We start from the raw sequence: 25982 nt of genomic DNA, 5'->3' as shown, positions 1-25982 counted from the left end.
AGTGCTCTGCAAGCTCTCCAGGACAACATAAAATCTGGGGCTCTGTGCTTTCTTTCGTTCTGAACAAGTGTTAGTGTTTTCTGCACAAAAGCGATTCTGCGAGGAAATGTGACACTTCTGCTTCCCAGGCACAGAGAAGGTGCTAGCAGGGAATTCTCTGCCTGCCTTTCCCCAGTGCTCTGCAAGCTCTCCAGCACAACAGCAAATCTGGGGCTCTGTGCTTTCTTTCGTTCTGAACAAGTGTTAGTGTTTTCTGCACAAAAGCGATTCTGCGAAGCAATGTGAACACTTCTGCTTCCCAGGCACAGAGAAGGTGCTAGCAGGGAATTCTCTGCCTGCCTTTCCCCAGTGCTCTGCAAGCTCTCCAGGACAACAGCAAATCTGGGGCTCTGTGCTTTCTTTCGTTCTGAACAAGTGTTAGTGTTTTCTGCACAAAAGCGATTCTGCGAAGCAATGTGAACACTTCTTCTTCCCAGGCACCGAGAAGGTGCTAGCAGGGAATTCTCTGCCTGCCTTTCCCCAGTGCTCTGCAAGCTCTCCAGGACAACATAAAATCTGGGGCTCTGTGCTTTCTTTCGTTCTGAACAAGTGTTAGTGTTTTCTGCACAAAAGCGATTCTGCGAAGCAATGTGAACACTTCTGCTTCCCAGGCACAGAGAAGGTGCTAGCAGGGAATTCTCTGCCTGCCTTTCCCCAGTGCTCTGCAAGCTCTCCAGCACAACAGCAAATCTGGGGCTCTGTGCTTTCTTTCGTTCTGAACAAGTGTTAGTGTTTTCTGCACAAAAGCGATTCTGCGAAGCAATGTGAACACTTCTGCTTCCCAGGCACAGAGAAGGTGCTAGCAGGGAATTCTCTGCCTGCCTTTCCCCAGTGCTCTGCAAGCTCTCCAGGACAACAGCAAATCTGGGGCTCTGTGCTTTCTTTCGTTCTGAACAAGTGTTAGTGTTTTCTGCACAAAAGCGATTCTGCGAAGCAATGTGAACACTTCTTCTTCCCAGGCACAGAGAAGGTGCTAGCAGGGAATTCTCTGCCTGCCTTTCCCCAGTGCTCTGCAAGCTCTCCAGGACAACATAAAATCTGGGGCTCTGTGCTTTCTTTCGTTCTGAACAAGTGTTAGTGTTTTCTGCACAAAAGCGATTCTGCGAAGCAATGTGAACACTTCTGCTTCCCAGGCACAGAGAAGGTGCTAGCAGGGAATTCTCTGCCTGCCTTTCCCCAGTGCTCTGCAAGCTCTCCAGGACAACATAAAATCTGGGGCTCTGTGCTTTCTTTCGTTCTGAACAAGTGTTAGTGTTTTCTGCACAAAAGCGATTCTGCGAAGCAATGTGAACACTTCTGCTTCCCAGGCACAGAGAAGGTGCTAGCAGGGAATTCTCTGCCTGCCTTTCCCCAGTGCTCTGCAAGCTCTCCAGCACAACAGCAAATCTGGGGCTCTGTGCTTTCTTTCGTTCTGAACAAGTGTTAGTGTTTTCTGCACAAAAGCGATTCTGCGAAGCAATGTGAACACTTCTGCTTCCCAGGCACAGAGAAGGTGCTAGCAGGGAATTCTCTGCCTGCCTTTCCCCAGTGCTCTGCAAGCTCTCCAGGACAACAGCAAATCTGGGGCTCTGTGCTTTCTTTCGTTCTGAACAAGTGTTAGTGTTTTCTGCACAAAAGCGATTCTGCGAAGCAATGTGAACACTTCTTCTTCCCAGGCACAGAGAAGGTGCTAGCAGGGAATTCTCTGCCTGCCTTTCCCCAGTGCTCTGCAAGCTCTCCAGGACAACAGCAAATCTGGGGCTCTGTGCTTTCTTTCGTTCTGAACAAGTGTTAGTGTTTTCTGCACAAAAGCGATTCTGCGAAGCAATGTGAACACTTCTGCTTCCCAGGCACAGAGAAGGTGCTAGCAGGGAATTCTCTGCCTGCCTTTCCCCAGTGCTCTGCAAGCTCTCCAGGACAACATAAAATCTGGGGCTCTGTGCTTTCTTTCGTTCTGAACAAGTGTTAGTGTTTTCTGCACAAAAGCGATTCTGCGAAGCAATGTGAACACTTCTGCTTCCCAGGCACAGAGAAGGTGCTAGCAGGGAATTCTCTGCCTGCCTTTCCCCAGTGCTCTGCAAGCTCTCCAGCACAACAGCAAATCTGGGGCTCTGTGCTTTCTTTCGTTCTGAACAAGTGTTAGTGTTTTCTGCACAAAAGCGATTCTGCGAAGCAATGTGAACACTTCTGCTTCCCAGGCACAGAGAAGGTGCTAGCAGGGAATTCTCTGCCTGCCTTTCCCCACTGCTCTGCAAGCTCTCCAGGACAACAGCAAATATGGGGCTCTGTGCTTTCTTTCGTTCTGAACAAGTGTTAGTGTTTTCTGCACAAAAGCGATTCTGCGAGGAAATGTGAACACTTTGCCTTCCCGCGCACAGAGAAGGTGTTAGCAGGGAATTCTCTGCCTGCCTTTCCCCAGTGCTCTGCAAGCTCTCCAGGGTAACAGCAAATCTGGGGTCTGTGCTTTCTTTCGTTCTGAACAAGTGTTACTGTTTTCTGCACAAAAGCGATTCTGCGAAGCAATGTGAACACTTCTCATTCCCGCGCAGAGAGAAGGTGCTAGCAGGGAATTCTCTGCCTGCCTTTCCCCAGTGCTCTGCAAGCTCTCCAGGACAACAGCAAATCTGGGGCTCTGTGCTTTCTTTCGTTCTGAACAAGTGTTAGTGTTTTCTGCACAAAAGCGATTCTGCGAAGCAATGTGAACACTTCTTCTTCCCAGGCACAGAGAAGGTGCTAGCAGGGAATTCTCTGCCTGCCTTTCCCCAGTGCTCTGCAAGCTCTCCAGGACAACATAAAATCTGGGGCTCTGTGCTTTCTTTCGTTCTGAACAAGTGTTAGTGTTTTCTGCACAAAAGCGATTCTGCGAAGCAATGTGAACACTTTGCCTTCCCGCGCACAGAGAAGGTGCTAGCAGGGAATTCTCTGCCTGCCTTTCCCCAGTGCTCTGCAAGCTCTCCAGCACAACAGCAAATCTGGGGCTCTGTGCTTTCTTTCGTTCTGAACAAGTGTTAGTGTTTTCTGCACAAAAGCGATTCTGCGAAGCAATGTGAACACTTCTGCTTCCCAGGCACAGAGAAGGTGCTAGCAGGGAATTCTCTGCCTGCCTTTCCCCAGTGCTCTGCAAGCTCTCCAGGACAACAGCAAATCTGGGGCTCTGTGCTTTCTTTCGTTCTGAACAAGTGTTAGTGTTTTCTGCACAAAAGCGATTCTGCGAGGAAATGTGAACACTTTGCCTTCCTGCCCACAGAGAAGGTGCTAGCAGGGAATTCTCTGCCTGCTTTCCCCAGTGCTCTGCAAGCTCTCCAGGGTAACAGCAAATCTGGGGCTCTGTGCTTTCTTTCGTCCTGAACAAGTGTTAGTGTTTTCTGCACAAAAGCGATTCTGCGAAGCAATGTGAACACTTCTCATTCCCGCGCAGAGAGAAGGTGCTAGCAGGGAATTCTCTGCCTGCCTTTCCCCAGTGCTCTGCGAGCTCTCCAGGACAACATAAAATCTGGGGCTCTGTGCTTTCTTTCGTTCTGAACAAGTGTTAGTGTTTTCTGCACAAAAGCGATTCTGCGAAGCAATGTGAACACTTTGCCTTCCCGCGCACAGAGACGGTGCTAGCAGGGAGTTCTCTGCCTGCCTTTCCCCAGTGCTCTGCAAGCTCTCCAGGACAACAGCAAATCTGGGGCTCTGTGCTTTCTTTCGTTCTGAACAAGTGTTAGTGTTTTCTGCACAAAAGCGATTCTGCGAGGAAATGTGAACACTTTGCCTTCCTGCCCACAGAGAAGGTGCTAGCAGGGAATTCTCTGCCTGCTTTCCCCAGTGCTCTGCAAGCTCTCCAGGGTAACAGCAAATCTGGGGCTCTGTGCTTTCTTTCGTCCTGAACAAGTGTTAGTGTTTTCTGCACAAAAGCGATTCTGCGAAGCAATGTGAACACTTCTCATTCCCGCGCAGAGAGAAGGTGCTAGCAGGGAATTCTCTGCCTGCCTTTCCCCAGTGCTCTGCGAGCTCTCCAGGACAACATAAAATCTGGGGCTCTGTGCTTTCTTTCGTTCTGAACAAGTGTTAGTGTTTTCTGCACAAAAGCGATTCTGCGAAGCAATGTGAACACTTCTGCTTCCCAGGCACAGAGAAGGTGCTAGCAGGGAATTCTCTGCCTGCCTTTCCCCAGTGCTCTGCAAGCTCTCCAGGACAACATAAAATCTGGGGCTCTGTGCTTTCTTTCGTTCTGAACAAGTGTTAGTGTTTTCTGCACAAAAGCGATTCTGCGAAGCAATGTGAACACTTCTCATTCCCGCGCAGAGAGAAGGTGCTAGCAGGGAAGTCTCTGCCTGCCTTTCCCCAGTGCTCTGCAAGCTCTCCAGGACAACATAAAATCTGGGGCTCTGTGCTTTCTTTCGTTCTGAACAAGTGTTAGTGTTTTCTGCACAAAAGCGATTCTGCGAAGCAATGTGAACACTTCTGCTTCCCAGGCACAGAGAAGGTGCTAGCAGGGAATTCTCTGCCTGCCTTTCCCCAGTGCTCTGCAAGCTCTCCAGGACAACATAAAATCTGGGGCTCTGTGCTTTCTTTCGTTCTGAACAAGTGTTAGTGTTTTCTGCACAAAAGCGATTCTGCGAAGCAATGTGAACACTTCTGCTTCCCAGGCACCGAGAAGGTGCTAGCAGGGAATTCTCTGCCTGCCTTTCCCCAGTGCTCTGCAAGCTCTCCAGCACAACAGCAAATCTGGGGCTCTGTGCTTTCTTTCATTCTGAACAAGTGTTAGTGTTTTCTGCACAAAAGCGATTCTGCGAAGCAATGTGAACACTTCTTCTTCCCAGGCACAGAGAAGGTGCTAGCAGGGAATTCTCTGCCTGCCTTTCCCCAGTGCTCTGCAAGCTCTCCAGGACAACATAAAATCTGGGGCTCTGTGCTTTCTTTCGTTCTGAACAAGTGTTAGTGTTTTCTGCACAAAAGCGATTCTGCGAGGAAATGTGACACTTCTGCTTCCCAGGCACAGAGAAGGTGCTAGCAGGGAATTCTCTGCCTGCCTTTCCCCAGTGCTCTGCAAGCTCTCCAGCACAACAGCAAATCTGGGGCTCTGTGCTTTCTTTCGTTCTGAACAAGTGTTAGTGTTTTCTGCACAAAAGCGATTCTGCGAAGCAATGTGAACACTTCTGCTTCCCAGGCACAGAGAAGGTGCTAGCAGGGAATTCTCTGCCTGCCTTTCCCCAGTGCTCTGCAAGCTCTCCAGGACAACAGCAAATCTGGGGCTCTGTGCTTTCTTTCGTTCTGAACAAGTGTTAGTGTTTTCTGCACAAAAGCGATTCTGCGAAGCAATGTGAACACTTCTTCTTCCCAGGCACCGAGAAGGTGCTAGCAGGGAATTCTCTGCCTGCCTTTCCCCAGTGCTCTGCAAGCTCTCCAGGACAACATAAAATCTGGGGCTCTGTGCTTTCTTTCGTTCTGAACAAGTGTTAGTGTTTTCTGCACAAAAGCGATTCTGCGAAGCAATGTGAACACTTTGCCTTCCCGTGCACCGAGAAGGTGCTAGCAGGGAATTCTCTGCCTGCCTTTCCCCAGTGCTCTGCAAGCTCTCCAGCACAACAGCAAATCTGGGGCTCTGTGCTTTCTTTCGTTCTGAACAAGTGTTAGTGTTTTCTGCACAAAAGCGATTCTGCGAAGCAATGTGAACACTTCTGCTTCCCAGGCACAGAGAAGGTGCTAGCAGGGAATTCTCTGCCTGCCTTTCCCCAGTGCTCTGCAAGCTCTCCAGGACAACAGCAAATCTGGGGCTCTGTGCTTTCTTTCGTTCTGAACAAGTGTTAGTGTTTTCTGCACAAAAGCGATTCTGCGAAGCAATGTGAACACTTCTTCTTCCCAGGCACAGAGAAGGTGCTAGCAGGGAATTCTCTGCCTGCCTTTCCCCAGTGCTCTGCAAGCTCTCCAGGACAACATAAAATCTGGGGCTCTGTGCTTTCTTTCGTTCTGAACAAGTGTTAGTGTTTTCTGCACAAAAGCGATTCTGCGAAGCAATGTGAACACTTCTGCTTCCCAGGCACAGAGAAGGTGCTAGCAGGGAATTCTCTGCCTGCCTTTCCCCAGTGCTCTGCAAGCTCTCCAGGACAACATAAAATCTGGGGCTCTGTGCTTTCTTTCGTTCTGAACAAGTGTTAGTGTTTTCTGCACAAAAGCGATTCTGCGAAGCAATGTGAACACTTCTGCTTCCCAGGCACAGAGAAGGTGCTAGCAGGGAATTCTCTGCCTGCCTTTCCCCAGTGCTCTGCAAGCTCTCCAGCACAACAGCAAATCTGGGGCTCTGTGCTTTCTTTCGTTCTGAACAAGTGTTAGTGTTTTCTGCACAAAAGCGATTCTGCGAAGCAATGTGAACACTTCTGCTTCCCAGGCACAGAGAAGGTGCTAGCAGGGAATTCTGTGCCTGCCTTTCCCCACTGCTCTGCAAGCTCTCCAGGACAACAGCAAATCTGGGGCTCTGTGCTTTCTTTCGTTCTGAACAAGTGTTAGTGTTTTCTGCACAAAAGCGATTCTGCGAAGCAATGTGAACACTTCTCATTCCCGCGCAGAGAGAAGGTGCTAGCAGGGAAATCTCTGCCTGCCTTTCCCCAGTGCTCTGCAAGCTATCCAGGACAACATAAAGTCTGGGTCTCTGTGCTTTCTTTCGTTCTGAACAAGTGTTAGTGTTTTCTGCACAAAAGCGATTCTGCGAGGAAATGTGAACACTTTGCCTTCCCGCGCACAGAGAAGGTGTTAGCAGGGAATTCTCTGCCTGCCTTTCCCCAGTGCTCTGCAAGCTCTCCAGGGTAACAGCAAATCTGGGGTCTGTGCTTTCTTTCGTTCTGAACAAGTGTTACTGTTTTCTGCACAAAAGCGATTCTGCGAAGCAATGTGAACACTTCTCATTCCCGCGCAGAGAGAAGGTGCTAGCAGGGAATTCTCTGCCTGCCTTTCCCCAGTGCTCTGCAAGCTCTCCAGGACAACATAAAATCTGGGGCTCTGTGCTTTCTTTCGTTCTGAACAAGTGTTAGTGTTTTCTGCACAAAAGCGATTCTGCGAAGCAATGTGAACACTTCTGCTTCCCAGGCACAGAGAAGGTGCTAGCAGGGAATTCTCTGCCTGCCTTTCCCCAGTGCTCTGCAAGCTCTCCAGCACAACAGCAAATCTGGGGCTCTGTGCTTTCTTTCGTTCTGAACAAGTGTTAGTGTTTTCTGCACAAAAGCGATTCTGCGAAGCAATGTGAACACTTCTGCTTCCCAGGCACAGAGAAGGTGCTAGCAGGGAATTCTCTGCCTGCCTTTCCCCAGTGCTCTGCAAGCTCTCCAGGACAACAGCAAATCTGGGGCTCTGTGCTTTCTTTCGTTCTGAACAAGTGTTAGTGTTTTCTGCACAAAAGCGATTCTGCGAAGCAATGTGAACACTTCTTCTTCCCAGGCACAGAGAAGGTGCTAGCAGGGAATTCTCTGCCTGCCTTTCCCCAGTGCTCTGCAAGCTCTCCAGGACAACATAAAATCTGGGGCTCTGTGCTTTCTTTCGTTCTGAACAAGTGTTAGTGTTTTCTGCACAAAAGCGATTCTGCGAAGCAATGTGAACACTTCTGCTTCCCAGGCACAGAGAAGGTGCTAGCAGGGAATTCTCTGCCTGCCTTTCCCCAGTGCTCTGCAAGCTCTCCAGGACAACATAAAATCTGGGGCTCTGTGCTTTCTTTCGTTCTGAACAAGTGTTAGTGTTTTCTGCACAAAAGCGATTCTGCGAAGCAATGTGAACACTTCTGCTTCCCAGGCACAGAGAAGGTGCTAGCAGGGAATTCTCTGCCTGCCTTTCCCCAGTGCTCTGCAAGCTCTCCAGCACAACAGCAAATCTGGGGCTCTGTGCTTTCTTTCGTTCTGAACAAGTGTTAGTGTTTTCTGCACAAAAGCGATTCTGCGAAGCAATGTGAACACTTCTGCTTCCCAGGCACAGAGAAGGTGCTAGCAGGGAATTCTCTGCCTGCCTTTCCCCAGTGCTCTGCAAGCTCTCCAGGACAACAGCAAATCTGGGGCTCTGTGCTTTCTTTCGTTCTGAACAAGTGTTAGTGTTTTCTGCACAAAAGCGATTCTGCGAAGCAATGTGAACACTTCTTCTTCCCAGGCACAGAGAAGGTGCTAGCAGGGAATTCTCTGCCTGCCTTTCCCCAGTGCTCTGCAAGCTCTCCAGGACAACATAAAATCTGGGGCTCTGTGCTTTCTTTCGTTCTGAACAAGTGTTACTGTTTTCTGCACAAAAGCGATTCTGCGAAGCAATGTGAACACTTCTGCTTCCCAGGCACAGAGAAGGTGCTAGCAGGGAATTCTCTGCCTGCCTTTCCCCAGTGCTCTGCAAGCTCTCCAGGACAACATAAAATCTGGGGCTCTGTGCTTTCTTTCGTTCTGAACAAGTGTTAGTGTTTTCTGCACAAAAGCGATTCTGCGAAGCAATGTGAACACTTCTGCTTCCCAGGCACAGAGAAGGTGCTAGCAGGGAATTCTCTGCCTGCCTTTCCCCAGTGCTCTGCAAGCTCTCCAGCACAACAGCAAATCTGGGGCTCTGTGCTTTCTTTCGTTCTGAACAAGTGTTAGTGTTTTCTGCACAAAAGCGATTCTGCGAAGCAATGTGAACACTTCTGCTTCCCAGGCACAGAGAAGGTGCTAGCAGGGAATTCTCTGCCTGCCTTTCCCCACTGCTCTGCAAGCTCTCCAGGACAACAGCAAATATGGGGCTCTGTGCTTTCTTTCGTTCTGAACAAGTGTTAGTGTTTTCTGCACAAAAGCGATTCTGCGAGGAAATGTGAACACTTTGCCTTCCCGCGCACAGAGAAGGTGTTAGCAGGGAATTCTCTGCCTGCCTTTCCCCAGTGCTCTGCAAGCTCTCCAGGGTAACAGCAAATCTGGGGTCTGTGCTTTCTTTCGTTCTGAACAAGTGTTACTGTTTTCTGCACAAAAGCGATTCTGCGAAGCAATGTGAACACTTCTCATTCCCGCGCAGAGAGAAGGTGCTAGCAGGGAATTCTCTGCCTGCCTTTCCCCAGTGCTCTGCAAGCTCTCCAGGACAACAGCAAATCTGGGGCTCTGTGCTTTCTTTCGTTCTGAACAAGTGTTAGTGTTTTCTGCACAAAAGCGATTCTGCGAAGCAATGTGAACACTTCTTCTTCCCAGGCACAGAGAAGGTGCTAGCAGGGAATTCTCTGCCTGCCTTTCCCCAGTGCTCTGCAAGCTCTCCAGGACAACATAAAATCTGGGGCTCTGTGCTTTCTTTCGTTCTGAACAAGTGTTAGTGTTTTCTGCACAAAAGCGATTCTGCGAAGCAATGTGAACACTTTGCCTTCCCGCGCACAGAGAAGGTGCTAGCAGGGAATTCTCTGCCTGCCTTTCCCCAGTGCTCTGCAAGCTCTCCAGCACAACAGCAAATCTGGGGCTCTGTGCTTTCTTTCGTTCTGAACAAGTGTTAGTGTTTTCTGCACAAAAGCGATTCTGCGAAGCAATGTGAACACTTCTGCTTCCCAGGCACAGAGAAGGTGCTAGCAGGGAATTCTCTGCCTGCCTTTCCCCAGTGCTCTGCAAGCTCTCCAGGACAACAGCAAATCTGGGGCTCTGTGCTTTCTTTCGTTCTGAACAAGTGTTAGTGTTTTCTGCACAAAAGCGATTCTGCGAGGAAATGTGAACACTTTGCCTTCCTGCCCACAGAGAAGGTGCTAGCAGGGAATTCTCTGCCTGCTTTCCCCAGTGCTCTGCAAGCTCTCCAGGGTAACAGCAAATCTGGGGCTCTGTGCTTTCTTTCGTCCTGAACAAGTGTTAGTGTTTTCTGCACAAAAGCGATTCTGCGAAGCAATGTGAACACTTCTCATTCCCGCGCAGAGAGAAGGTGCTAGCAGGGAATTCTCTGCCTGCCTTTCCCCAGTGCTCTGCGAGCTCTCCAGGACAACATAAAATCTGGGGCTCTGTGCTTTCTTTCGTTCTGAACAAGTGTTAGTGTTTTCTGCACAAAAGCGATTCTGCGAAGCAATGTGAACACTTTGCCTTCCCGCGCACAGAGACGGTGCTAGCAGGGAGTTCTCTGCCTGCCTTTCCCCAGTGCTCTGCAAGCTCTCCAGGACAACAGCAAATCTGGGGCTCTGTGCTTTCTTTCGTTCTGAACAAGTGTTAGTGTTTTCTGCACAAAAGCGATTCTGCGAGGAAATGTGAACACTTTGCCTTCCTGCCCACAGAGAAGGTGCTAGCAGGGAATTCTCTGCCTGCTTTCCCCAGTGCTCTGCAAGCTCTCCAGGGTAACAGCAAATCTGGGGCTCTGTGCTTTCTTTCGTCCTGAACAAGTGTTAGTGTTTTCTGCACAAAAGCGATTCTGCGAAGCAATGTGAACACTTCTCATTCCCGCGCAGAGAGAAGGTGCTAGCAGGGAATTCTCTGCCTGCCTTTCCCCAGTGCTCTGCGAGCTCTCCAGGACAACATAAAATCTGGGGCTCTGTGCTTTCTTTCGTTCTGAACAAGTGTTAGTGTTTTCTGCACAAAAGCGATTCTGCGAAGCAATGTGAACACTTCTGCTTCCCAGGCACAGAGAAGGTGCTAGCAGGGAATTCTCTGCCTGCCTTTCCCCAGTGCTCTGCAAGCTCTCCAGGACAACATAAAATCTGGGGCTCTGTGCTTTCTTTCGTTCTGAACAAGTGTTAGTGTTTTCTGCACAAAAGCGATTCTGCGAAGCAATGTGAACACTTCTCATTCCCGCGCAGAGAGAAGGTGCTAGCAGGGAAGTCTCTGCCTGCCTTTCCCCAGTGCTCTGCAAGCTCTCCAGGACAACATAAAATCTGGGGCTCTGTGCTTTCTTTCGTTCTGAACAAGTGTTAGTGTTTTCTGCACAAAAGCGATTCTGCGAAGCAATGTGAACACTTCTGCTTCCCAGGCACAGAGAAGGTGCTAGCAGGGAATTCTCTGCCTGCCTTTCCCCAGTGCTCTGCAAGCTCTCCAGGACAACATAAAATCTGGGGCTCTGTGCTTTCTTTCGTTCTGAACAAGTGTTAGTGTTTTCTGCACAAAAGCGATTCTGCGAAGCAATGTGAACACTTCTGCTTCCCAGGCACCGAGAAGGTGCTAGCAGGGAATTCTCTGCCTGCCTTTCCCCAGTGCTCTGCAAGCTCTCCAGCACAACAGCAAATCTGGGGCTCTGTGCTTTCTTTCATTCTGAACAAGTGTTAGTGTTTTCTGCACAAAAGCGATTCTGCGAAGCAATGTGAACACTTCTTCTTCCCAGGCACAGAGAAGGTGCTAGCAGGGAATTCTCTGCCTGCCTTTCCCCAGTGCTCTGCAAGCTCTCCAGGACAACATAAAATCTGGGGCTCTGTGCTTTCTTTCGTTCTGAACAAGTGTTAGTGTTTTCTGCACAAAAGCGATTCTGCGAGGAAATGTGACACTTCTGCTTCCCAGGCACAGAGAAGGTGCTAGCAGGGAATTCTCTGCCTGCCTTTCCCCAGTGCTCTGCAAGCTCTCCAGCACAACAGCAAATCTGGGGCTCTGTGCTTTCTTTCGTTCTGAACAAGTGTTAGTGTTTTCTGCACAAAAGCGATTCTGCGAAGCAATGTGAACACTTCTGCTTCCCAGGCACAGAGAAGGTGCTAGCAGGGAATTCTCTGCCTGCCTTTCCCCAGTGCTCTGCAAGCTCTCCAGGACAACAGCAAATCTGGGGCTCTGTGCTTTCTTTCGTTCTGAACAAGTGTTAGTGTTTTCTGCACAAAAGCGATTCTGCGAAGCAATGTGAACACTTCTTCTTCCCAGGCACCGAGAAGGTGCTAGCAGGGAATTCTCTGCCTGCCTTTCCCCAGTGCTCTGCAAGCTCTCCAGGACAACATAAAATCTGGGGCTCTGTGCTTTCTTTCGTTCTGAACAAGTGTTAGTGTTTTCTGCACAAAAGCGATTCTGCGAAGCAATGTGAACACTTTGCCTTCCCGTGCACCGAGAAGGTGCTAGCAGGGAATTCTCTGCCTGCCTTTCCCCAGTGCTCTGCAAGCTCTCCAGCACAACAGCAAATCTGGGGCTCTGTGCTTTCTTTCGTTCTGAACAAGTGTTAGTGTTTTCTGCACAAAAGCGATTCTGCGAAGCAATGTGAACACTTCTGCTTCCCAGGCACAGAGAAGGTGCTAGCAGGGAATTCTCTGCCTGCCTTTCCCCAGTGCTCTGCAAGCTCTCCAGGAAAACAGCAAATCTGGGGCTCTGTGCTTTCTTTCGTTCTGAACAAGTGTTAGTGTTTTCTGCACAAAAGCGATTCTGCGAAGCAATGTGAACACTTCTTCTTCCCAGGCACAGAGAAGGTGCTAGCAGGGAATTCTCTGCCTGCCTTTCCCCAGTGCTCTGCAAGCTCTCCAGGACAACATAAAATCTGGGGCTCTGTGCTTTCTTTCGTTCTGAACAAGTGTTAGTGTTTTCTGCACAAAAGCGATTCTGCGAAGCAATGTGAACACTTCTGCTTCCCAGGCACAGAGAAGGTGCTAGCAGGGAATTCTCTGCCTGCCTTTCCCCAGTGCTCTGCAAGCTCTCCAGGACAACATAAAATCTGGGGCTCTGTGCTTTCTTTCGTTCTGAACAAGTGTTAGTGTTTTCTGCACAAAAGCGATTCTGCGAAGCAATGTGAACACTTCTGCTTCCCAGGCACAGAGAAGGTGCTAGCAGGGAATTCTCTGCCTGCCTTTCCCCAGTGCTCTGCAAGCTCTCCAGCACAACAGCAAATCTGGGGCTCTGTGCTTTCTTTCGTTCTGAACAAGTGTTAGTGTTTTCTGCACAAAAGCGATTCTGCGAAGCAATGTGAACACTTCTGCTTCCCAGGCACAGAGAAGGTGCTAGCAGGGAATTCTGTGCCTGCCTTTCCCCACTGCTCTGCAAGCTCTCCAGGACAACAGCAAATATGGGGCTCTGTGCTTTCTTTCGTTCTGAACAAGTGTTAGTGTTTTCTGCACAAAAGCGATTCTGCGAAGCAATGTGAACACTTCTCATTCCCGCGCAGAGAGAAGGTGCTAGCAGGGAAATCTCTGCCTGCCTTTCCCCAGTGCTCTGCAAGCTATCCAGGACAACATAAAGTCTGGGTCTCTGTGCTTTCTTTCGTTCTGAACAAGTGTTAGTGTTTTCTGCACAAAAGCGATTCTGCGAGGAAATGTGAACACTTTGCCTTCCCGCGCACAGAGAAGGTGTTAGCAGGGAATTCTCTGCCTGCCTTTCCCCAGTGCTCTGCAAGCTCTCCAGGGTAACAGCAAATCTGGGGTCTGTGCTTTCTTTCGTTCTGAACAAGTGTTACTGTTTTCTGCACAAAAGCGATTCTGCGAAGCAATGTGAACACTTCTCATTCCCGCGCAGAGAGAAGGTGCTAGCAGGGAATTCTCTGCCTGCCTTTCCCCAGTGCTCTGCAAGCTCTCCAGGACAACATAAAATCTGGGGCTCTGTGCTTTCTTTCGTTCTGAACAAGTGTTAGTGTTTTCTGCACAAAAGCGATTCTGCGAAGCAATGTGAACACTTCTGCTTCCCAGGCACAGAGAAGGTGCTAGCAGGGAATTCTCTGCCTGCCTTTCCCCAGTGCTCTGCAAGCTCTCCAGCACAACAGCAAATCTGGGGCTCTGTGCTTTCTTTCGTTCTGAACAAGTGTTAGTGTTTTCTGCACAAAAGCGATTCTGCGAAGCAATGTGAACACTTCTGCTTCCCAGGCACAGAGAAGGTGCTAGCAGGGAATTCTCTGCCTGCCTTTCCCCAGTGCTCTGCAAGCTCTCCAGGACAACAGCAAATCTGGGGCTCTGTGCTTTCTTTCGTTCTGAACAACTGTTAGTGTTTTCTGCACAAAAGCGATTCTGCGAAGCAATGTGAACACTTCTTCTTCCCAGGCACCGAGAAGGTGCTAGCAGGGAATTCTCTGCCTGCCTTTCCCCAGTGCTCTGCAAGCTCTCCAGGACAACATAAAATCTGGGGCTCTGTGCTTTCTTTCGTTCTGAACAAGTGTTAGTGTTTTCTGCACAAAAGCGATTCTGCGAAGCAATGTGAACACTTTGCCTTCCCGCGCACAGAGAAGGTGCTAGCAGGGAATTCTCTGCCTGCCTTTCCCCAGTGCTCTGCAAGCTCTCCAGCACAACAGCAAATCTGGGGCTCTGTGCTTTCTTTCGTTCTGAACAAGTGTTAGTGTTTTCTGCACAAAAGCGATTCTGCGAAGCAATGTGAACACTTCTGCTTCCCAGGCACAGAGAAGGTGCTAGCAGGGAATTCTCTGCCTGCCTTTCCCCAGTGCTCTGCAAGCTCTCCAGGACAACAGCAAATCTGGGGCTCTGTGCTTTCTTTCGTTCTGAACAAGTGTTAGTGTTTTCTGCACAAAAGCGATTCTGCGAAGCAATGTGAACACTTCTTCTTCCCAGGCACAGAGAAGGTGCTAGCAGGGAATTCTCTGCCTGCCTTTCCCCAGTGCTCTGCAAGCTCTCCAGGACAACAGCAAATCTGGGGCTCTGTGCTTTCTTTCGTTCTGAACAAGTGTTAGTGTTTTCTGCACAAAAGCGATTCTGCGAAGCAATGTGAACACTTCTGCTTCCCAGGCACAGAGAAGGTGCTAGCAGGGAATTCTCTGCCTGCCTTTCCCCAGTGCTCTGCAAGCTCTCCAGGACAACATAAAATCTGGGGCTCTGTGCTTTCTTTCGTTCTGAACAAGTGTTAGTGTTTTCTGCACAAAAGCGATTCTGCGAAGCAATGTGAACACTTCTGCTTCCCAGGCACAGAGAAGGTGCTAGCAGGGAATTCTCTGCCTGCCTTTCCCCAGTGCTCTGCAAGCTCTCCAGCACAACAGCAAATCTGGGGCTCTGTGCTTTCTTTCGTTCTGAACAAGTGTTAGTGTTTTCTGCACAAAAGCGATTCTGCGAAGCAATGTGAACACTTCTGCTTCCCAGGCACAGAGAAGGTGCTAGCAGGGAATTCTCTGCCTGCCTTTCCCCAGTGCTCTGCAAGCTCTCCAGGACAACAGCAAATATGGGGCTCTGTGCTTTCTTTCGTTCTGAACAAGTGTTAGTGTTTTCTGCACAAAAGCGATTCTGCGAAGCAATGTGAACACTTCTCATTCCCGCGCAGAGAGAAGGTGCTAGCAGGGAAATCTCTGCCTGCCTTTCCCCAGTGCTCTGCAAGCTATCCAGGACAACATAAAGTCTGGGTCTCTGTGCTTTCTTTCGTTCTGAACAAGTGTTAGTGTTTTCTGCACAAAAGCGATTCTGCGAAGCAATGTGAACACTTCTGCTTCCCAGGCACAGAGAAGGTGTTAGCAGGGAATTCTCTGCCTGCCTTTCCCCAGTGCTCTGCAAGCTCTCCAGGGTAACAGCAAATCTGGGGTCTGTGCTTTCTTTCGTTCTGAACAAGTGTTACTGTTTTCTGCACAAAAGCGATTCTGCGAAGCAATGTGAACACTTCTCATTCCCGCGCAGAGAGAAGGTGCTAGCAGGGAATTCTCTGCCTGCCTTTCCCCAGTGCTCTGCAAGCTCTCCAGGGTAACAGCAAATCTGGGGCTCTGTGCTTTCTTTCGTTCTGAACAAGTGTTAGTGTTTTCTGCACAAAAGCGATTCTGCGAAGCAATGTGAACACTTCTTCTTCCCAGGCACAGAGAAGGTGCTAGCAGGGAATTCTCTGCCTGCCTTTCCCCAGTGCTCTGCAAGCTCTCCAGGACAACAGCAAATCTGGGGCTCTGTGCTTTCTTTCGTTCTGAACAAGTGTTAGTGTTTTCTGCACAAAAGCGATTCTGCGAAGCAATGTGAACACTTCTTCTTCCCAGGCACCGAGAAGGTGCTAGCAGGGAATTCTCTGCCTGCCTTTCCCCAGTGCTCTGCAAGCTCTCCAGGACAACATAAAATCTGGGACTCTGTGCTTTCTTTCGTTCTGAACAAGTGTTAGTGTTTTCTGCACAAAAGCGATTCTGCGAAGCAATGTGAACACTTCTCATTCCCGCGCAGAGAGAAGGTGCTAGCAGGGAATTCTCTGCCTGCCTTTCCCCAGTGCTCTGCAAGCTCTCCAGGACAACAGCAAATCTGGGGCTCTGTGCTTTCTTTCGTTCTGAACAAGTGTTAGTGTTTTCTGCACAAAAGCGATTCTGCGAAGCAATGTGAACACTTCTGCTTCCCAGGCACAGAGAAGGTGCTAGCAGGGAATTCTCTGCCTGCCTTTCCCCAGTGCTCTGCAAGCTCTCCAGGACAACAGCAAATCTGGGGCTCTGTGCTTTCTTTCGTTCTGAACAAGTGTTAGTGTTTTCTGCACAAAAGCGATTCTGCGAAGCAATGTGAACACTTCTCATTCCCGCGCAGAGAGAAGGTGCTAGCAGGAAATTCTCTGCCTGCCTTTCCCCAGTGCTCTGCAAGCTCTCCAGGACAACAGCAAATCTGGGGTCTGTGCTTTCTTTCGTTCTGAACAAGTGTTAGTGTTTTCTGCACAAAAGCGATTCTGCGAAGCAATGTGAACACTTCTGCTTCCCAGGCACAGAGAAGGTGCTAGCAGGGAATTCTCTGCCTGCCTTTCCCCAGTGCTCTGCAAGCTCTCCAGGACAACATAAAATCTGGGGCTCTGTGCTTTCTTTCGTTCTGAACAAGTGTTAGTGTTTTCTGCACAAAAGCGATTCTGCGAAGCAATGTGAACACTTCTGCTTCCCAGGCACAGAGAAGGTGCTAGCAGGGAATTCTCTGCCTGCCTTTCCCCAGTGCTCTGCAAGCTCTCCAGCACAACAGCAAATCTGGGGCTCTGTGCTTTCTTTCGTTCTGAACAAGTGTTAGTGTTTTCTGCACAAAAGCGATTCTGCGAAGCAATGTGAACACTTCTGCTTCCCAGGCACAGAGAAGGTGCTAGCAGGGAATTCTGTGCCTGCCTTTCCCCACTGCTCTGCAAGCTCTCCAGGACAACAGCAAATATGGGGCTCTGTGCTTTCTTTCGTTCTGAACAAGTGTTAGTGTTTTCTGCACAAAAGCGATTCTGCGAAGCAATGTGAACACTTCTCATTCCCGCGCAGAGAGAAGGTGCTAGCAGGGAAATCTCTGCCTGCCTTTCCCCAGTGCTCTGCAAGCTATCCAGGACAACATAAAGTCTGGGTCTCTGTGCTTTCTTTCGTTCTGAACAAGTGTTAGTGTTTTCTGCACAAAAGCGATTCTGCGAGGAAATGTGAACACTTTGCCTTCCCGCGCACAGAGAAGGTGTTAGCAGGGAATTCTCTGCCTGCCTTTCCCCAGTGCTCTGCAAGCTCTCCAGGGTAACAGCAAATCTGGGGTCTGTGCTTTCTTTCGTTCTGAACAAGTGTTACTGTTTTCTGCACAAAAGCGATTCTGCGAAGCAATGTGAACACTTCTCATTCCCGCGCAGAGAGAAGGTGCTAGCAGGGAATTCTCTGCCTGCCTTTCCCCAGTGCTCTGCAAGCTCTCCAGGACAACATAAAATCTGGGGCTCTGTGCTTTCTTTCGTTCTGAACAAGTGTTAGTGTTTTCTGCACAAAAGCGATTCTGCGAAGCAATGTGAACACTTCTGCTTCCCAGGCACAGAGAAGGTGCTAGCAGGGAATTCTCTGCCTGCCTTTCCCCAGTGCTCTGCAAGCTCTCCAGCACAACAGCAAATCTGGGGCTCTGTGCTTTCTTTCGTTCTGAACAAGTGTTAGTGTTTTCTGCACAAAAGCGATTCTGCGAAGCAATGTGAACACTTCTGCTTCCCAGGCACAGAGAAGGTGCTAGCAGGGAATTCTCTGCCTGCCTTTCCCCAGTGCTCTGCAAGCTCTCCAGCACAACAGCAAATCTGGGGCTCTGTGCTTTCTTTCGTTCTGAACAAGTGTTAGTGTTTTCTGCACAAAAGCGATTCTGCGAAGCAATGTGAACACTTCTGCTTCCCAGGCACAGAGAAGGTGCTAGCAGGGAATTCTCTGCCTGCCTTTCCCCAGTGCTCTGCAAGCTCTCCAGCACAACAGCAAATCTGGGGCTCTGTGCTTTCTTTCGTTCTGAACAAGTGTTAGTGTTTTCTGCACAAAAGCGATTCTGCGAAGCAATGTGAACACTTCTTCTTCCCAGGCACCGAGAAGGTGCTAGCAGGGAATTCTCTGCCTGCCTTTCCCCAGTGCTCTGCAAGCTCTCCAGGACAACATAAAATCTGGGGCTCTGTGCTTTCTTTCGTTCTGAACAAGTGTTAGTGTTTTCTGCACAAAAGCGATTCTGCGAAGCAATGTGAACACTTTGCCTTCCCGCGCACAGAGAAGGTGCTAGCAGGGAATTCTCTGCCTGCCTTTCCCCAGTGCTCTGCAAGCTCTCCAGCACAACAGCAAATCTGGGGCTCTGTGCTTTCTTTCGTTCTGAACAAGTGTTAGTGTTTTCTGCACAAAAGCGATTCTGCGAAGCAATGTGAACACTTCTGCTTCCCAGGCACAGAGAAGGTGCTAGCAGGGAATTCTCTGCCTGCCTTTCCCCAGTGCTCTGCAAGCTCTCCAGGACAACAGCAAATCTGGGGCTCTGTGCTTTCTTTCGTTCTGAACAAGTGTTAGTGTTTTCTGCACAAAAGCGATTCTGCGAAGCAATGTGAACACTTCTTCTTCCCAGGCACAGAGAAGGTGCTAGCAGGGAATTCTCTGCCTGCCTTTCCCCAGTGCTCTGCAAGCTCTCCAGGACAACAGCAAATCTGGGGCTCTGTGCTTTCTTTCGTTCTGAACAAGTGTTAGTGTTTTCTGCACAAAAGCGATTCTGCGAAGCAATGTGAACACTTCTGCTTCCCAGGCACAGAGAAGGTGCTAGCAGGGAATTCTCTGCCTGCCTTTCCCCAGTGCTCTGCAAGCTCTCCAGGACAACATAAAATCTGGGGCTCTGTGCTTTCTTTCGTTCTGAACAAGTGTTAGTGTTTTCTGCACAAAAGCGATTCTGCGAAGCAATGTGAACACTTCTGCTTCCCAGGCACAGAGAAGGTGCTAGCAGGGAATTCTCTGCCTGCCTTTCCCCAGTGCTCTGCAAGCTCTCCAGCACAACAGCAAATCTGGGGCTCTGTGCTTTCTTTCGTTCTGAACAAGTGTTAGTGTTTTCTGCACAAAAGCGATTCTGCGAAGCAATGTGAACACTTCTGCTTCCCAGGCACAGAGAAGGTGCTAGCAGGGAATTCTGTGCCTGCCTTTCCCCAGTGCTCTGCAAGCTCTCCAGGACAACAGCAAATATGGGGCTCTGTGCTTTCTTTCGTTCTGAACAAGTGTTAGTGTTTTCTGCACAAAAGCGATTCTGCGAAGCAATGTGAACACTTCTCATTCCCGCGCAGAGAGAAGGTGCTAGCAGGGAAATCTCTGCCTGCCTTTCCCCAGTGCTCTGCAAGCTATCCAGGACAACATAAAGTCTGGGTCTCTGTGCTTTCTTTCGTTCTGAACAAGTGTTAGTGTTTTCTGCACAAAAGCGATTCTGCGAAGCAATGTGAACACTTCTGCTTCCCAGGCACAGAGAAGGTGTTAGCAGGGAATTCTCTGCCTGCCTTTCCCCAGTGCTCTGCAAGCTCTCCAGGGTAACAGCAAATCTGGGGTCTGTGCTTTCTTTCGTTCTGAACAAGTGTTACTGTTTTCTGCACAAAAGCGATTCTGCGAAGCAATGTGAACACTTCTCATTCCCGCGCAGAGAGAAGGTGCTAGCAGGGAATTCTCTGCCTGCCTTTCCCCAGTGCTCTGCAAGCTCTCCAGGGTAACAGCAAATCTGGGGCTCTGTGCTTTCTTTCGTTCTGAACAAGTGTTAGTGTTTTCTGCACAAAAGCGATTCTGCGAAGCAATGTGAACACTTCTTCTTCCCAGGCACAGAGAAGGTGCTAGCAGGGAATTCTCTGCCTGCCTTTCCCCAGTGCTCTGCAAGCTCTCCAGGACAACAGCAAATCTGGGGCTCTGTGCTTTCTTTCGTTCTGAACAAGTGTTAGTGTTTTCTGCACAAAAGCGATTCTGCGAAGCAATGTGAACACTTCTTCTTCCCAGGCACCGAGAAGGTGCTAGCAGGGAATTCTCTGCCTGCCTTTCCCCAGTGCTCTGCAAGCTCTCCAGGACAACATAAAATCTGGGACTCTGTGCTTTCTTTCGTTCTGAACAAGTGTTAGTGTTTTCTGCACAAAAGCGATTCTGCGAAGCAATGTGAACACTTCTCATTCCCGCGCAGAGAGAAGGTGCTAGCAGGGAATTCTCTGCCTGCCTTTCCCCAGTGCTCTGCAAGCTCTCCAGGACAACAGCAAATCTGGGGCTCTGTGCTTTCTTTCGTTCTGAACAAGTGTTAGTGTTTTCTGCACAAAAGCGATTCTGCGAAGCAATGTGAACACTTCTGCTTCCCAGGCACCGAGAAGGTGCTAGCAGGGAATTCTCTGCCTGCCTTTCCCCAGTGCTCTGCAAGCTCTCCAGGACAACATAAAATCTGGGGCTCTGTGCTTTCTTTCGTTCTGAACAAGTGTTAGTGTTTTCTGCACAAAAGCGATTCTGCGAAGCAATGTGAACACTTCTCATTCCCGCGCAGAGAGAAGGTGCTAGCAGGGAATTCTCTGCCTGCCTTTCCCCAGTGCTCTGCAAGCTCTCCAGGACAACAGCAAATCTGGGGCTCTGTGCTTTCTTTCGTTCTGAACAAGTGTTAGTGTTTTCTGCACAAAAGCGATTCTGCGAAGCAATGTGAACACTTCTCATTCCCGCGCAGAGAGAAGGTGCTAGCAGGAAATTCTCTGCCTGCCTTTCCCCAGTGCTCTGCAAGCTCTCCAGGACAACAGCAAATCTGGGGCTCTGTGCTTTCTTTCGTTCTGAACAAGTGTTAGTGTTTTCTGCACAAAAGCGATTCTGCGAAGCAATGTGAACACTTCTTCCCAGGCACAGAGAAGGTGCTAGCAGGGAATTCTCTGCCTGCCTTTCCCCAGTGCTCTGCAAGCTCTCCAGGACAACATAAAATCTGGGGCTCTGTGCTTTCTTTCGTTCTGAACAAGTGTTAGTGTTTTCTGCACAAAAGCGATTCTGCGAGGAAATGTGACACTTCTGCTTCCCAGGCACAGAGAAGGTGCTAGCAGGGAATTCTCTGCCTGCCTTTCCCCAGTGCTCTGCAAGCTCTCCAGCACAACAGCAAATCTGGGGCTCTGTGCTTTCTTTCGTTCTGAACAAGTGTTAGTGTTTTCTGCACAAAAGCGATTCTGCGAAGCAATGTGAACACTTCTGCTTCCCAGGCACAGAGAAGGTGCTAGCAGGGAATTCTCTGCCTGCCTTTCCCCAGTGCTCTGCAAGCTCTCCAGGACAACAGCAAATCTGGGGCTCTGTGCTTTCTTTCGTCCTGAACAAGTGTTAGTGTTTTCTGCACAAAAGCGATTCTGCGAAGCAATGTGAACACTTCTTCTTCCCAGGCACCGAGAAGGTGCTAGCAGGGAATTCTCTGCCTGCCTTTCCCCAGTGCTCTGCAAGCTCTCCAGGACAACATAAAATCTGGGGCTCTGTGCTTTCTTTCGTTCTGAACAAGTGTTAGTGTTTTCTGCACAAAAGCGATTCTGCGAAGCAATGTGAACACTTTGCCTTCCCGCGCACAGAGAAGGTGCTAGCAGGGAATTCTCTGCCTGCCTTTCCCCAGTGCTCTGCAAGCTCTCCAGCACAACAGCAAATCTGGGGCTCTGTGCTTTCTTTCGTTCTGAACAAGTGTTAGTGTTTTCTGCACAAAAGCGATTCTGCGAGGAAATGTGAACACTTCTGCTTCCCAGGCACAGAGAAGGTGCTAGCAGGGAATTCTCTGCCTGCCTTTCCCCAGTGCTCTGCAAGCTCTCCAGGACAACAGCAAATCTGGGGCTCTGTGCTTTCTTTCGTTCTGAACAAGTGTTAGTGTTTTCTGCACAAAAGCGATTCTGCGAAGCAATGTGAACACTTCTTCTTCCCAGGCACAGAGAAGGTGCTAGCAGGGAATTCTCTGCCTGCCTTTCCCCAGTGCTCTGCAAGCTCTCCAGGACAACATAAAATCTGGGGCTCTGTGCTTTCTTTCGTTCTGAACAAGTGTTAGTGTTTTCTGCACAAAAGCGATTCTGCGAAGCAATGTGAACACTTCTGCTTCCCAGGCACAGAGAAGGTGCTAGCAGGGAATTCTCTGCCTGCCTTTCCCCAGTGCTCTGCAAGCTCTCCAGCACAACAGCAAATCTGGGGCTCTGTGCTTTCTTTCGTTCTGAACAAGTGTTAGTGTTTTCTGCACAAAAGCGATTCTGCGAAGCAATGTGAACACTTCTCATTCCCGCGCAGAGAGAAGGTGCTAGCAGGGAAATCTCTGCCTGCCTTTCCCCAGTGCTCTGCAAGCTATCCAGGACAACATAAAGTCTGGGTCTCTGTGCTTTCTTTCGTTCTGAACAAGTGTTAGTGTTTTCTGCACAAAAGCGATTCTGCGAGGAAATGTGAACACTTTGCCTTCCCGCGCACAGAGAAGGTGCTAGCAGGGAATTCTCTGCCTGCCTTTCCCCAGTGCTCTGCAAGCTCTCCAGGACAACAGCAAATCTGGGGCTCTGTGCTTTCTTTCGTTCTGAACAAGTGTTACTGTTTTCTGCACAAAAGCGATTCTGCGAAGCAATGTGAACACTTCTCATTCCCGCGCAGAGAGAAGGTGCTAGCAGGGAATTCTCTGCCTGCCTTTCCCCAGTGCTCTGCAAGCTCTCCAGGACAACAGCAAATCTGGGGCTCTGTGCTTTCTTTCGTTCTGAACAAGTGTTAGTGTTTTCTGCACAAAAGCGATTCTGCGAAGCAATGTGAACACTTCTGCTTCCCAGGCACAGAGAAGGTGCTAGCAGGGAATTCTCTGCCTGCCTTTCCCCAGTGCTCTGCAAGCTCTCCAGGACAACAGCAAATCTGGGGCTCTGTGCTTTCTTTCGTTCTGAACAAGTGTTAGTGTTTTCTGCACAAAAGCGATTCTGCGAAGCAATGTGAACACTTCTTCTTCCCAGGCACCGAGAAGGTGCTAGCAGGGAATTCTCTGCCTGCCTTTCCCCAGTGCTCTGCAAGCTCTCCAGGACAACATAAAATCTGGGGCTCTGTGCTTTCTTTCGTTCTGAACAAGTGTTAGTGTTTTCTGCACAAAAGCGATTCTGCGAAGCAATGTGAACACTTCTCATTCCCGCGCAGAGAGAAGGTGCTAGCAGGGAATTCTCTGCCTGCCTTTCCCCAGTGCTCTGCAAGCTCTCCAGGACAACAGCAAATCTGGGGCTCTGTGCTTTCTTTCGTTCTGAACAAGTGTTAGTGTTTTCTGCACAAAAGCGATTCTGCGAAGCAATGTGAACACTTCTTCTTCCCAGGCACCGAGAAGGTGCTAGCAGGGAATTCTCTGCCTGCCTTTCCCCAGTGCTCTGCAAGCTCTCCAGGACAACAGCAAATCTGGGGCTCTGTGCTTTCTTTCGTTCTGAACAAGTGTTAGTGTTTTCTGCACAAAAGCGATTCTGCGAAGCAATGTGAACACTTCTCATTCCCGCGCAGAGAGAAGGTGCTAGCAGGGAATTCTCTGCCTGCCTTTCCCCAGTGCTCTGCAAGCTCTCCAGGACAACATAAAATCTGGGGCTCTGTGCTTTCTTTCGTTCTGAACAAGTGTTAGTGTTTTCAGCACAAAAGCGATTCTGCGAGGAAATGTGAACACTTTGCCTTCCCGCGCACAGAGACGGTGCTAGCAGGGAGTTCTCTGCCTGCCTTTCCCCAGTGCTCTGCAAGCTCTCCAGGACAACATAAAATCTGGGGCTCTGTGCTTTCTTTCGTTCTGAACAAGTGTTAGTGTTTTCTGCACAAAAGCGATTCTGCGAAGCAATGTGAACACTTCTGCTTCCCAGGCACAGAGAAGGTGCTAGCAGGGAATTCTCTGCCTGCCTTTCCCCAGTGCTCTGCAAGCTCTCCAGCACAACAGCAAATCTGGGGCTCTGTGCTTTCTTTCGTTCTGAACAAGTGTTAGTGTTTTCTGCACAAAAGCGATTCTGCGAAGCAATGTGAACACTTCTGCTTCCCAGGCACAGAGAAGGTGCTAGCAGGGAATTCTCTGCCTGCCTTTCCCCAGTGCTCTGCAAGCTCTCCAGGACAACATAAAATCTGGGGCTCTGTGCTTTCTTTCGTTCTGAACAAGTGTTAGTGTTTTCTGCACAAAAGCGATTCTGCGAAGCAATGTGAACACTTCTCATTCCCGCGCAGAGAGAAGGTGCTAGCAGGGAATTCTCTGCCTGCCTTTCCCCAGTGCTCTGCAAGCTCTCCAGCACAACAGCAAATCTGGGGCTCTGTGCTTTCTTTCGTTCTGAACAAGTGTTAGTGTTTTCTGCACAAAAGCGATTCTGCGAAGCAATGTGAACACTTCTCATTCCCGCGCACCGAGAAGGTGCTAGCAGGGAATTCTCTGCCTGCCTTTCCCCAGTGCTCTGCAAGCTCTCCAGGACAACATAAAATCTGGGGCTCTGTGCTTTCTTTCGTTCTGAACAAGTGTTAGTGTTTTCTGCACAAAAGCGATTCTGCGAAGCAATGTGAACACTTTGCCTTCCCGCGCACAGAGAAGGTGCTAGCAGGGAATTCTCTGCCTGCCTTTCCCCAGTGCTCTGCAAGCTCTCCAGGACAACAGCAAATATGGGGCTCTGTGCTTTCTTTCGTTCTGAACAAGTGTTAGTGTTTTCTGCACAAAAGCGATTCTGCGAGGAAATGTGAACACTTTGCCTTCCCGCCCACAGAGAAGGTGCTAGCAGGGAAATCTCTGCCTGCTTTCCCCAGTGCTCTGCAAGCTCTCCAGGGTAACAGCAAATCTGGGGCTCTGTGCTTTCTTTCGTCCTGAACAAGTGTTAGTGTTTTCTGCACAAAAGCGATTCTGCGAAGCAATGTGAACACTTCTTCTTCCCAGGCACCGAGAAGGTGCTAGCAGGGAATTCTCTGCCTGCCTTTCCCCAGTGCTCTGCAAGCTCTCCAGGACAACATAAAATGTGGGGCTCTGTGCTTTCTTTCGTTCTGAACAAGTGTTAGTGTTTTCTGCACAAAAGCGATTCTGCGAGGAAATGTGAACACTTTGCCTTCCCGCGCACAGAGAAGGTGCTAGCAGGGAATTCTCTGCCTGCCTTTCCCCAGTGCTCTGCAAGCTCTCCAGGACAACATAAAATCTGGGGCTCTGTGCTTTCTTTCGTTCTGAACAAGTGTTAGTGTTTTCTGCACAAAAGCGATTCTGCGAAGCAATGTGAACACTTCTGCTTCCCAGGCACAGAGAAGGTGCTAGCAGGGAATTCTCTGCCTGCCTTTCCCCAGTGCTCTGCAAGCTCTCCAGGACAACAGCAAATCTGGGGCTCTGTGCTTTCTTTCGTTCTGAACAAGTGTTAGTGTTTTCTGCACAAAAGCGATTCTGCGAAGCAATGTGAACACTTCTTCTTCCCAGGCACAGAGAAGGTGCTAGCAGGGAATTCTCTGCCTGCCTTTCCCCAGTGCTCTGCAAGCTCTCCAGGACAACATAAAATCTGGGGCTCTGTGCTTTCTTTCGTTCTGAACAAGTGTTAGTGTTTTCTGCACAAAAGCGATTCTGCGAAGCAATGTGAACACTTCTTCTTCCCAGGCACCGAGAAGGTGCTAGCAGGGAATTCTCTGCCTGCCTTTCCCCAGTGCTCTGCAAGCTCTCCAGGACAACAGCAAATCTGGGGCTCTGTGCTTTCTTTCGTTCTGAACAAGTGTTAGTGTTTTCTGCACAAAAGCGATTCTGCGAAGCAATGTGAACACTTTGCCTTCCCAGGCACCGAGAAGGTGCTAGCAGGGAATTCTCTGCCTGCCTTTCCCCAGTGCTCTGCAAGCTCTCCAGGACAACATAAAATCTGGGGCTCTGTGCTTTCTTTCGTTCTGAACAAGTGTTAGTGTTTTCTGCACAAAAGCGATTCTGCGAGGAAATGTGAACACTTTGCCTTCCCGCGCACAGAGACGGTGCTAGCAGGGAGTTCTCTGCCTGCCTTTCCCCAGTGCTCTGCAAGCTCTCCAGGACAACATAAAATCTGGGGCTCTGTGCTTTCTTTCGTTCTGAACAAGTGTTAGTG

Source organism: Strix uralensis, chromosome 3 (genome assembly GCF_047716275.1).
Source record: "Strix uralensis isolate ZFMK-TIS-50842 chromosome 3, bStrUra1, whole genome shotgun sequence".
NCBI classification, from domain to species: domain Eukaryota; kingdom Metazoa; phylum Chordata; class Aves; order Strigiformes; family Strigidae; genus Strix; species Strix uralensis.
This window is presented reverse-complemented; position numbering follows the sequence as displayed.